Source organism: Hylobates moloch, unplaced genomic scaffold (assembly GCF_009828535.3).
Source record: "Hylobates moloch isolate HMO894 unplaced genomic scaffold, HMol_V3 SCAFFOLD_8, whole genome shotgun sequence".
NCBI lineage: Eukaryota > Metazoa > Chordata > Mammalia > Primates > Hylobatidae > Hylobates > Hylobates moloch.
In genome coordinates, this window is record NW_026652283.1 from 39,435,769 (window position 1) to 39,445,612 (window position 9,844).

The window sequence follows — 9,844 nt, forward strand, 5'->3', positions numbered from 1 at the left end:
GTTTGTTTTTGTTTGTTTTGAGACTGGGTCTCGCTCTGTCACACAGACTGGAGTTTGGAGTCACCATCATGGCTCACTGCAGCCTTGATTTTCTGGGCTCAAATGATCCTCCCACCTTGGCCTCCCAAGGAGCTGGGTCTACCGACACATGCCACCACATCTGGCTAATTTTTGTATTTGTGTGTGTGTGTGTGTGAAGACAGGATCTCATATTGCCTAGGCTGATCTCGAACTCCTGAGCTCAAGCAATCCTCCCTCCTCAGCCTCCCAAAGTGCTATGATTACAGCCTGTGAGACACTGTGCCCTGCTCCTTTTAATTTTGTGATCTTGACAAGTCTGTCTCTTTCTTTCTTTCTTTTTTTTTTTTTTATTGAGACAGGGTCTTGCTCTGTAGCCCAGGCTGAGTACAGTGGCGTGATCTTGGCTCACTGCAACCTCCACCTCCCAGGTTCAAGCGATTCTCCTGCCTCAGCTTCCCGAGTAGCTGGGACTACAGGCATGCACCACCACGCCCGGTTAATTTTTTTGTGTGTATTTTTAGTAGACACAGGGTTTCACCACATTGGCCAGGCTGCTCTCAAACTCCTGATCTCAGGTTATCCACCTGCCTCGGCTTCCCGAAGTGCTGAGATTATAGGCGTGAGCCACTATGCCTGGCCAAATCTCTTGAACTTGATAAGTTAAGTGTCCTCATATGTCCAATGGTGATAATTATAGTTTCTGCCTTACAGGGTTGTCGTAAAAACTGATAAAATGCACGTAAAGCCTGCAGATCCACATTTTCTCAGGGGTTGATTAGTTTCCAGCAATGTGCCAAGAAAACAAAGATAAGTAAGATATAGTCCCTGGTTTTAATAAACCTAAAGTTTCTTGACAAGTCTGTGTCAAACATGGTAATACCTTTCTTACTCCCTGCGTGACGAGGCCCTTCTGACAATACATTATTAAAATTAATGCTTAATTGTATTATATAACATTAATTATATGTAAGTATATATTGTATATAATATGTAAGTGTATATTATATATAATATATAATTATATATAACTAGTCTCCAGTTATAAGAACAATTTGTGATTTTTTAGAAAACGTAGGGGAGGGTTAGAATCATCCTAATGCCTCCATTGTGATAGAATTCATTCCTTCCAGATATGCTGCTTGGCAACGATTATATCACACGTCACGTACGTCTGGATCAAGTGTTACTTTGCAAGTATTCAGCTATGGCATTAAAGATCCTTTCAAGAACCCTTTTGAATGGCTTCTCTAGGTGACACAGCAAATGGTGAGTAGCGACACACATTTATCCTCTCCCCCATTATTAGAGATGTGGGTGGGTTTTTCTCTCAGTGATAAATAATGCAAAATAAACTTTATTATTCCAGGTTCACTTTTTATTTATTTACTTTATTATTATTGTTATTTTAGACAGAGTCTTGCTCTGTCGCCGAGGCTGGAGTGCAGTGGCACGATGTCAGCCCACTGCAACCTCCACCTCCCGGGTTCAAGCCATTCTCCTGCCTCAGTCTCCCAAGTAGCTGGAATTTCAGGCGCCCACCACCATACCTGGCTAATTTTTGTATTTTTAGTAGAGACGGAGTTTTACCATGTTGGCCCAGCTGGTCTCAAACTCCTGACCTCAGGTGATCCCCCCGCCTCAGCCTCCCACAGTGCTGGCATTACAGGCATGAGTCACCACACCTGGCCAAGGATTCACTTTAGTCCTGGTCTTTTATACCTGTTGTTTTACTTTGTGCTCATGACAATGCTGTGAGCATTGGGGTACATTATTATCCCCATCGTACACACAAGGGGATAGAGAGCTTGGCCAATTAAGCAGCTCCCCTGAGGTGGCCCAGACTCCAGTGGCAGTCTCTGGGTTTGGATCTGTGTGAACTGTTTTTTTTTTTTTTTTTGAAACGGAGTCTCGCTCCATCTCCCAGGCTGGAGTGCAGTGGCTCGATCTCGGCTAACTGCAAGCTCTGCCTCCCGGGTTCACTCCATTCTCTTGCCTCAGCCTCCAGTAGCTCGGACTACAGGCGCCCGCCACCACGCCCAGCTAATTTTTTGTATTTTTAGTAGAGATGGGGTTTCACCGTGTTAGCCAGGATGGTCTCGATCTCCTGTCCTCGTGATCTGCCTGCCTCGGCCTCCCAAAGTGCTGGGATTACAGGCGTGAGCCACCATGCCTGGCCTGTGTGAACTGTTAATACCACCTGGCTCAGCCTTGTCCATGGTTAGTGCTGTAAACCCGACTTCTTTTTGCAGTGCTGCTGTGAGTACTTTCAAGACTTTTTGTCCACACTGCAAACATGCTCTGCAGCTTCCGGAACAGTGTCCAGCATGTAGTATGTGCCTGAAAAATATCAAACTAATGACTGAAAACGGTGGCAGTATACGAGCTTGCCTTTTTCGCTATGATAGTACCTACACTGGGGATTCTCGATAAAGAAAAAGGACAGAAATGTTACTGTTACTTTAATTTGCACTTCCGCTGGGTGTGGTGGCTCACGCCTATAATCCCAGCACTTTGGGAGGCCAAGGTAGGGGGATCACTTGAGGCCCGAAGTTCAAGACCAGCCTGGCCAACATGGCAAAACTCTGTCTCTATTAAAAATACAAAAGCTGGCCAGGTGTGGTGGTGGGTGCCTGAAATCCCAGCTCCTCAGGAGGCTGAGGCAGGAGAATCACTTGAACCTGAGAGGTGGAGGTTGCAGTGAGCCGAGATTGTGCCACTGTACTCCAGCCTGGGCAACAGAGTGAGACTCTGTCTCAATAATAATAATAATAATAATAATAAAATAATTTGCACTTCTTTGATTATCGACGAGATGAAATATGTTTTACAAATACCCACCACTACATATTTATAATTTCTGGCTTGTGGATTTTGCTATCCATATTATCTGCCCTCATTGTCTATATCATGAGACCCCATTAATGTGCTGGGGTCTCTGCGGGATTTTTACCCCTTAAGTTGTGTAAGATTGTTATATGGCAAGAATATTAACTATTTGCTTGTCATGTTAATTGTAACTATTTCCTCCAACCTGTTGTTTGCTTTTTATCTGAGATTACATTATTCCATCCCACAGGATTCCTGAGTATGTATCCATTCTCCTGGGTAAACCACAAGTCTCAAAAAGTAGGCAGCAGGCTGGACCCGGTGGCACACTCATGGAATCCCAGCGCTTTGGGAGGCCAAGGCAGGAAGTTGCTTGAGGCCAGGAGTGCAAAACCAACATGGCGAGACTCCGTCTGTGTAAGGAATAAAATAAATTATCCAGGTGTGTGGTGTGTACCTGTTGTTCCAGTTACTTGGGAGGCTGAGGTGGGAGGGTCACTTGAACCCAGGAGGTGGAAGATCCACAGCCTGGGTGACAAAGCAAGACCCTGTCTCAAGAAAAAAAAAAAAAGTAGGTAGCAACTGTATCTCAGACTTTTCCTCTCTCAGATCTTTGTCAGGGGTCTGACCACAAAGTTGTGTTTTTTTGTTTATTTTTGTTTATTTATTTATTTTTTTTTTGAGATGGAGTTTTGCTCTTGTTGCCCAGGCTGGAGTGCAATGGCACAATCTTGGCTCATTGCAACCTCTGCCTCACGGGTTCAAGCAATTCTCCTGCCTCAGCCTCCCGAGTAGCTGGGATTATAAGCATGAGCCACCACGCCCAGCTGATTTTGTATTTTTAGCAGAGACAGGGTTTTACCGCGTTGGTTAGGCTGATCTCGAACTCTCGACCTCAGGTGATCCACCCGCCTTGGCCTCCCAAAGTGCTGGGATTACAGGCATGAGCCACCACACCCAGCTGTTTTGTTTTGATTTTTGAGACAGGGTCTCGCTCTGTCGCCAGGCTGGAATGCAGTGGTGTGATCACAGCTCACTGCAGCCTCGACCTTCCAGGCTCAAGCCATCCTCCCACCTCAGCCTCTCAAGTAGCTGGGACTACGGGCTCATAGTCCACCAGATCTGGCTAATTTTACATTTTTTGTAGAGACAGGGTTTTGCCATGTTGCCCAGGCTGGTCTCGAACTCCTGGACTCAAGCAATCCTCCTGCTTTGGCCTCTCAAAGTTCTGGGACTATGGGCATGAGCCACCGCACCCAGCCACAAAGTAGATTTCTAATAAAGTTTTCTCCAGGCTCACACAACAAAAGTGCACTTGATGGACACTGTCACTTCTTTTGAGCAAAGTCTCCCCAAGATAGAAGGTATCACCATTTCCACTTTGCCGATGAGAAAACAAAGGCACATAGAGGCTAAGCGACTTGCCCATGAGCACACTGATTGTAGTGGTCAAGCCTGGATTTATATCCTGTGCTTCCTCCATCATGTGGAGTTGCTGGGGGCAAAGCCCAGGTCAGTGACAGGGAGCTGGTACAAGTCCCAAGCCCCTTTTCCTTGCTGGGTTAGACTCATGGCCTTGGCTAAGCTGTTGTTCTGCCCAGTGTCTAAGAGAGAGAGAGAGAGGGTGAGAGAGAGAGAGAGAGAGAGAGAGAATAAGTGTGTCTATGTGTTGCATAGGATGAGGGGAAGCAGTTGGACTGAGACTGCATCGTGGAAGGCCTTGGATGCTGAGCCAGAGTCAGACTTCATTCTACAGAATATGTAGAATAAGCATACTCAGATTCTCCACCACATCCCCTCCGCTTCCCAGAAAACAAGAACCAACCCCACCCTGACTGTGGAGCCCATAACTGGGAAGCCTGAGGCCCTGAGCACTTGCGGTGGCAGAGCTGGAAGGGCCTTGAGAAACACCTGACCATCAGCTCTCGTCTACCTCACCGAGGAGGGACCCAGGCTCAGTGAGGGGTGGTGACTCAGCCAAGGTCACACTACAACTTAGGGATTAGAACCCCGGTGTCCAATGCCCAGCTGACAAGCCTATCTTCTAATCACCCAGCCCCTCTAAACACAACCAGGGTATCTGTGAGCTAGCGTGAAGCACTTATTCACTCACCCACTTATTTCATTTATTCAATTAATATTTCTTCCTTTTTTTATCATCTCTGAGAAGCTGTGGCTATTCAATTAATATTTATCGAGCACACTAAGGCACAAGAACACATGACAGTTTCTATGTGTGATCATGGGACTTGTGTAGTCAATGAGCCTCCAAGATATGATACTCCCATGCCAGGACAGCTGCACACACACACACACACACACACACACACACACACACACACACACACACACACACACACACACACACACACACACACACAGAGTAGCTGTGATCTTCTGGGCCTGCTCAAGAGTGCAGTGGTCAGAGCAAGGGCTTTACAGCCAGACAGGCCCAGCTCTGCCACTTACTTGGCTGTGTGACACTGAGCAAGTCACTTAACCTCTCTGAGTCTCAGCTGAAAATCATGTAACATGGTGATAATAATTATACCTGCCTCATAGAGTTATGATGAGAATAACAGGTACAAATTCATTTATTCCGCATATATTTATTGAGTTCTTACCATGTGCTAGGCACTAAGGTTACAACAGTGAACAAAACAGAATAATCTCTGCCCTCATGGAGTTTATATTCTGGTACATACATGCTAACTTGTGGCCCCGATGCAATGCCTGCCACACAGTAGGTGCTCAATAAATGGTTATTTCTCACCTTTTCCTCCCACCCAGCAGTATGTCGTGGGTGAGAAGCCAGGCAGGAGCCTCCTCTCCCGCTTCCATCTGCAGTTCTCGACTCCAGCCCCAGTACCTTGCAGAAGCCTCTGGCTCCTCCTTCAAGAGTAGGAAGAGGGTGGGCAAACAGCTGCAAACACTGCAGGTGAGCAACAGGTAAAAGCATAGTAGTAGCAATGCTGCCCTTGGCCTTGGGGATTTGATAGGAAAACTGAAGGAGGCTGGTAAAGCAAGAGGGTGGTGTCTGGGATCCTGCCCCTCCTTGTCCAGGCAGGGTTTCCTCTCACTGAGGTGAAGGCCTAAAGGGGAGTGTTTGCCAGAGAAGGGAATTCCTGAGGTGCAGTCTGCCCTGGACTGGGGACAGGTTACCTGGCTCCAGGATCGAGTCAACCAGCCTTCACTGAGCACCTATCACTAGGCCTTTTGGAGACCATGATATAAACGGGTCTTCTCCGTAAAGCCTATACCCCGCCCACTTTGCAGGGGAGCACATCCAAGCTGGGAGGGGCTACATGCTTTGCAGCAAATCCCAGAGCAGGTCAGCAGCTGAGAGGAGCTGAGCCCAAGTCTGTTCTGTCTGACTCTAAGGCCAGCAACGACTCTAAGACAGAGGAGAGAAGGAGGAGGAGGCCCCAGTTGGCCCAAGGCCCCAAGGCCCCAGCAGTGGGAGGGAGGGGGCTGTGGAAGAGGGGAGCCTCCACAAGTGGGTCTTGGATTCAGGCCCCCAACACACAAAAGCTGAGCTGGCTGTGGCGGGGAAGGGGGTTTCCCAGTTGCTCTGGGGCTATTGAAATCTAACACAAGGACAATACTTCCTCCACCTGCTTTGGGGGTCTGGGTTGGGGGAGCAGGAACTATGACTCCAAGACAGCTGGAGGGGCAGCTTGGGGGAAGTGGGAGGACGCACGGTGGACCCCACAGACCCCTCCTCCTGCCTTCTGTTTCTGAGTGTGCCTCAGCCTCCCAGCAGTGCCTCAGCCTCACAGGAGTCCACTACGATGCCCATACTGGAGGGCCAGGGGGCCTGGTGGAGAGGTCAGCTGAGCCTGCCTGGAAGGCCCCAGGCTGGAGAGGTCCTGGGCTGGTCTGACCAAAGCCACCTGTGGCTGGTGGAACTGGAGGAGGTGGGAGAGCAGTGAGAGAGGTGCTCTTGTTTCCAGGCTCATGGCCCAGATCTGGGGATTGGGGTCATAGATAGGAGGTGTCAATCAATGCACTCTAGATTGAGGAGTCATCACCCTGACCATTCACCCCCCAATTGCCACCCCCCCAGAACCTCCCCTTCCACCTGCTGCTCCACAGTTCCTCCAGAAGTGGGGTGACGAGAGTGCACATGGCAGTGCATTAGGAGAGGGGTTTACCATCGGCGCCTCTCCAGCCCAGGCCCCCAGAGTCGGGGGGCACTGCTCCGCACTGCAACAATGTACCCGGTCTGCCTAGGAGCCAGGGAGAGGTTGACTTCCTCCCCCAGCCCCAACTCAGCAAGTCCAGCCTGGTCCCCATGAACTCAGGCCTCCCTCCACCCCTCTAATCCCCGGTCCCTCAGCTGGGTGTTCCATGTGCGGAGCTGAGTGTGCATCTGTGAATGAGCTGAGAGGAGCGTGCAAGTGCAAGCGAGTGTATATGTCTGCAAGTGTGCAGGTGAGTGTGTGCGTTAAGGAGTGTCCATGCACATTTGTTTGCCCGCATGCCTGTGTCAGACCAGGTTGCTGAGCACCCATGCATGTGCAGCTTGTACATCTGTGTGTGAGGGTCAAGAATCACAGAACCTCAGGTTCCCTGGGACCCTGGAATCTTTCAATCCCCACTGTAGGTGCAAATACGTATGTGGGTGTGTGTCTGTACATAGGGGAAGGGGAAAATGCCACCAGGAGCCGTGATGGACATTCTCAGAGTGCCAGCTCACTGCCAGGCCAAGCACCTAACACTCAAGATTTTAACCAGCACAACAGCCCTGGGAGGTAGGGAAGGTGACAGCCCACTTTATAGTGTCTCAACTGGAACGCAAGACATGGTCCAGGTCCCCCACCGTAGGAACCCTCACCATGACCTAGTAATGGGGTGTGAGGCCCCGAGAGGGGACAGGTGTAGGCGTGAGTGTGCACACCAAGCTGCATGGGGGAAGCGAGGGTGGAGAGTGGGCATAGCAGAGTCTCGGCACACACCTGGGCGCTGTGTGGAGCACAGCATGTGGTTGCAGTGAAAGTGAGTGAGGCTGTGAGTGTGGATGAGGACAGGGGAGTGTGCTGCGAGGGTCTGGGGGAGGGAGAGAGAGCGAGGGGATGTGCCAGTCTGTGTGCATCTGAGTGAGGGTGTGGGAAACGCATCGAGTTTTTTCCTTTTTTCTTTCTCTTCTCTGCCTTCAACCAGGAACAGATGTCTGGGCAGTCCGACGAATTGGAAACATCTGAAACAACTGTCCGAGCTGAAGTATAATAAATAGACCTTTCATCACATTCCCTAGAAGGGGGTCGTTGGGGACAGGCTCCAGGGGGCATTTAGAGGGGTTGGGGGTTCAGAGTGGCCTGAAGATGGGTGAGTGGAAGGACAGATAGACTGGTCTCCGCTTTCCTGGGAAGGGTAGACTTCCCTGGGAGGAAGGGAAGACAGACCTGCCCTCAGCACCCCCTAGCATCCATAGGCCTTGGTTTTCCTATCTGTGTAGTGGGCTTGGTGTTCAGTCTGTGTAGCGGGCCTGGTCTGAGACCTGGCCCCCTAAGGAAGAAGCATTATTTTCTTTTCTTTTTTTTTTTTTTGAGATGGAATCTCCTTCTGTTGCCCAGGCTGAAGTGCAATGGCATGATCTCGGCTCACTGCAACCTCCACCTCCCAAGTTCAAGGGATTCTCCCGCCTCAGACTCTCGAGTAGCTGGGGCTACAGGTGCGTGCCACCACGCCCGGCTTATTTTTGTATTTTTAGGGATGGGGTTTCACCATGTTGGCCAGGCTGGTCTCGAACTCCTGACTTCAGGAGATCTGCCCGCCTTGGCCCCCCAAAGTGCTGGAATTACAGGTATGAGCCACCGCGCCAGGCCAGGAAGAAGCATTTTTAACTTGGAAATAGGCTGACAGTTAACCAGACAATGGAACTGAGGGTCAGAAACCAGGCTCTTGCCCCCTGCCCCTGCCTCTCCTTGAGCCTGGCCTCTGCACTACCCGCCCCACCCCACCCCCCCACACCTCCCAATGCACACATGGGGCCTCCTAGATCCCCAGAGCTTACGTGCCTTAAACTTTCCAAAGCAAGATGCACTGTTCGCCCCCCTCCCCCAGATGTGTTAGTTTGAAGGGTCTGGTGAGACTATTACAGCTGGGGCTGGTGGAAGCAGGCAGGGGCCTGGGGAAGGGAGCTCAGTCGTGTTGGACAGAGCGTGTTCTGCCAGGCCTCGCCGCCACCCTCATCACGTCCCAGGCCCACATCTGCCACTGCTGCAGAGGCACATTCCTAAGAACTACCCAGGAAGTGGAGACCCAGAGGCCTTATTCTCACAGGAGCCAGATGCAGTGCCCAGGGACCCCAGAGAGGGAGAGATGGGCAGAGGTGAGCCCAGGGAGCCAGGGTCCCTAGTCCAGGCCCCCAAGAGGCTGGTGTGGGAGGAGGGCAGACCACAGTGCTCAGGCTGGACAAAGGTCTTCCAGAAACTTGGGCTCCAGGGATTTTGATCTCAGAGACCCCAGGGGCTGTGCTTCAAAGGAAAGAGCCTTGGCAGCCTGTACCCAGCCTGCCAGTTCTTGCCTGGGTCTTTTCTGTTCAGTGGTTCTCTATAGTAGCAGCGAAGAAAACATTCCCCTGAACCCCCAAAGCAAGATGAGAGAAGGTAGACGGTCCTGACTTTACTACACATCCAGGAGCTACGTGACCTTGGCCACCTCTGTAAGCTGCTGAGCATCACCTCTGTGAAACTGGTGTACATTAGCTCCCATCCTACCAGGTTGCTACAAAGATGCCATGTGATGAAATGCAGAAGCTGGTAAGCAACTGATGCTCCAGTCAACAAATATTGACTGGTCTGGTATCGTGGCTGAGCTTATAATCCCAGCACTGTAGGAGGCTGTGGCAGGAGGATCGCTTGAGCCCAGGAGTTCCACAAGGCCAAAGCCTGTCTCTACCAAAAATACAAAAATTAGCCGGGCGTGGTGGTGTACACCTGCAGCCCCAGTTACTTGGGAGGCTGAGGTGGGAGGATGGTTTGAGCCCGGGAGG

The 9,844-nt window shown here is 50.5% G+C and overlaps 1 long non-coding RNA gene across 1 annotated transcript; it reads left to right on the top strand.

Moving 5' to 3' along the window:
* The first annotated feature begins 1,201 nt into the window (after positions 1–1,201).
* LOC131384010 (uncharacterized) lies at positions 1,202–8,091 on the top strand. The gene is made up of 3 exons (XR_009214466.1): positions 1,202–1,287; positions 5,638–5,785; positions 8,011–8,091. It is a non-coding gene; the product is annotated as an uncharacterized LOC131384010 (long non-coding RNA).
* The last annotated feature ends 1,753 nt before the right edge of the window (positions 8,092–9,844 follow it).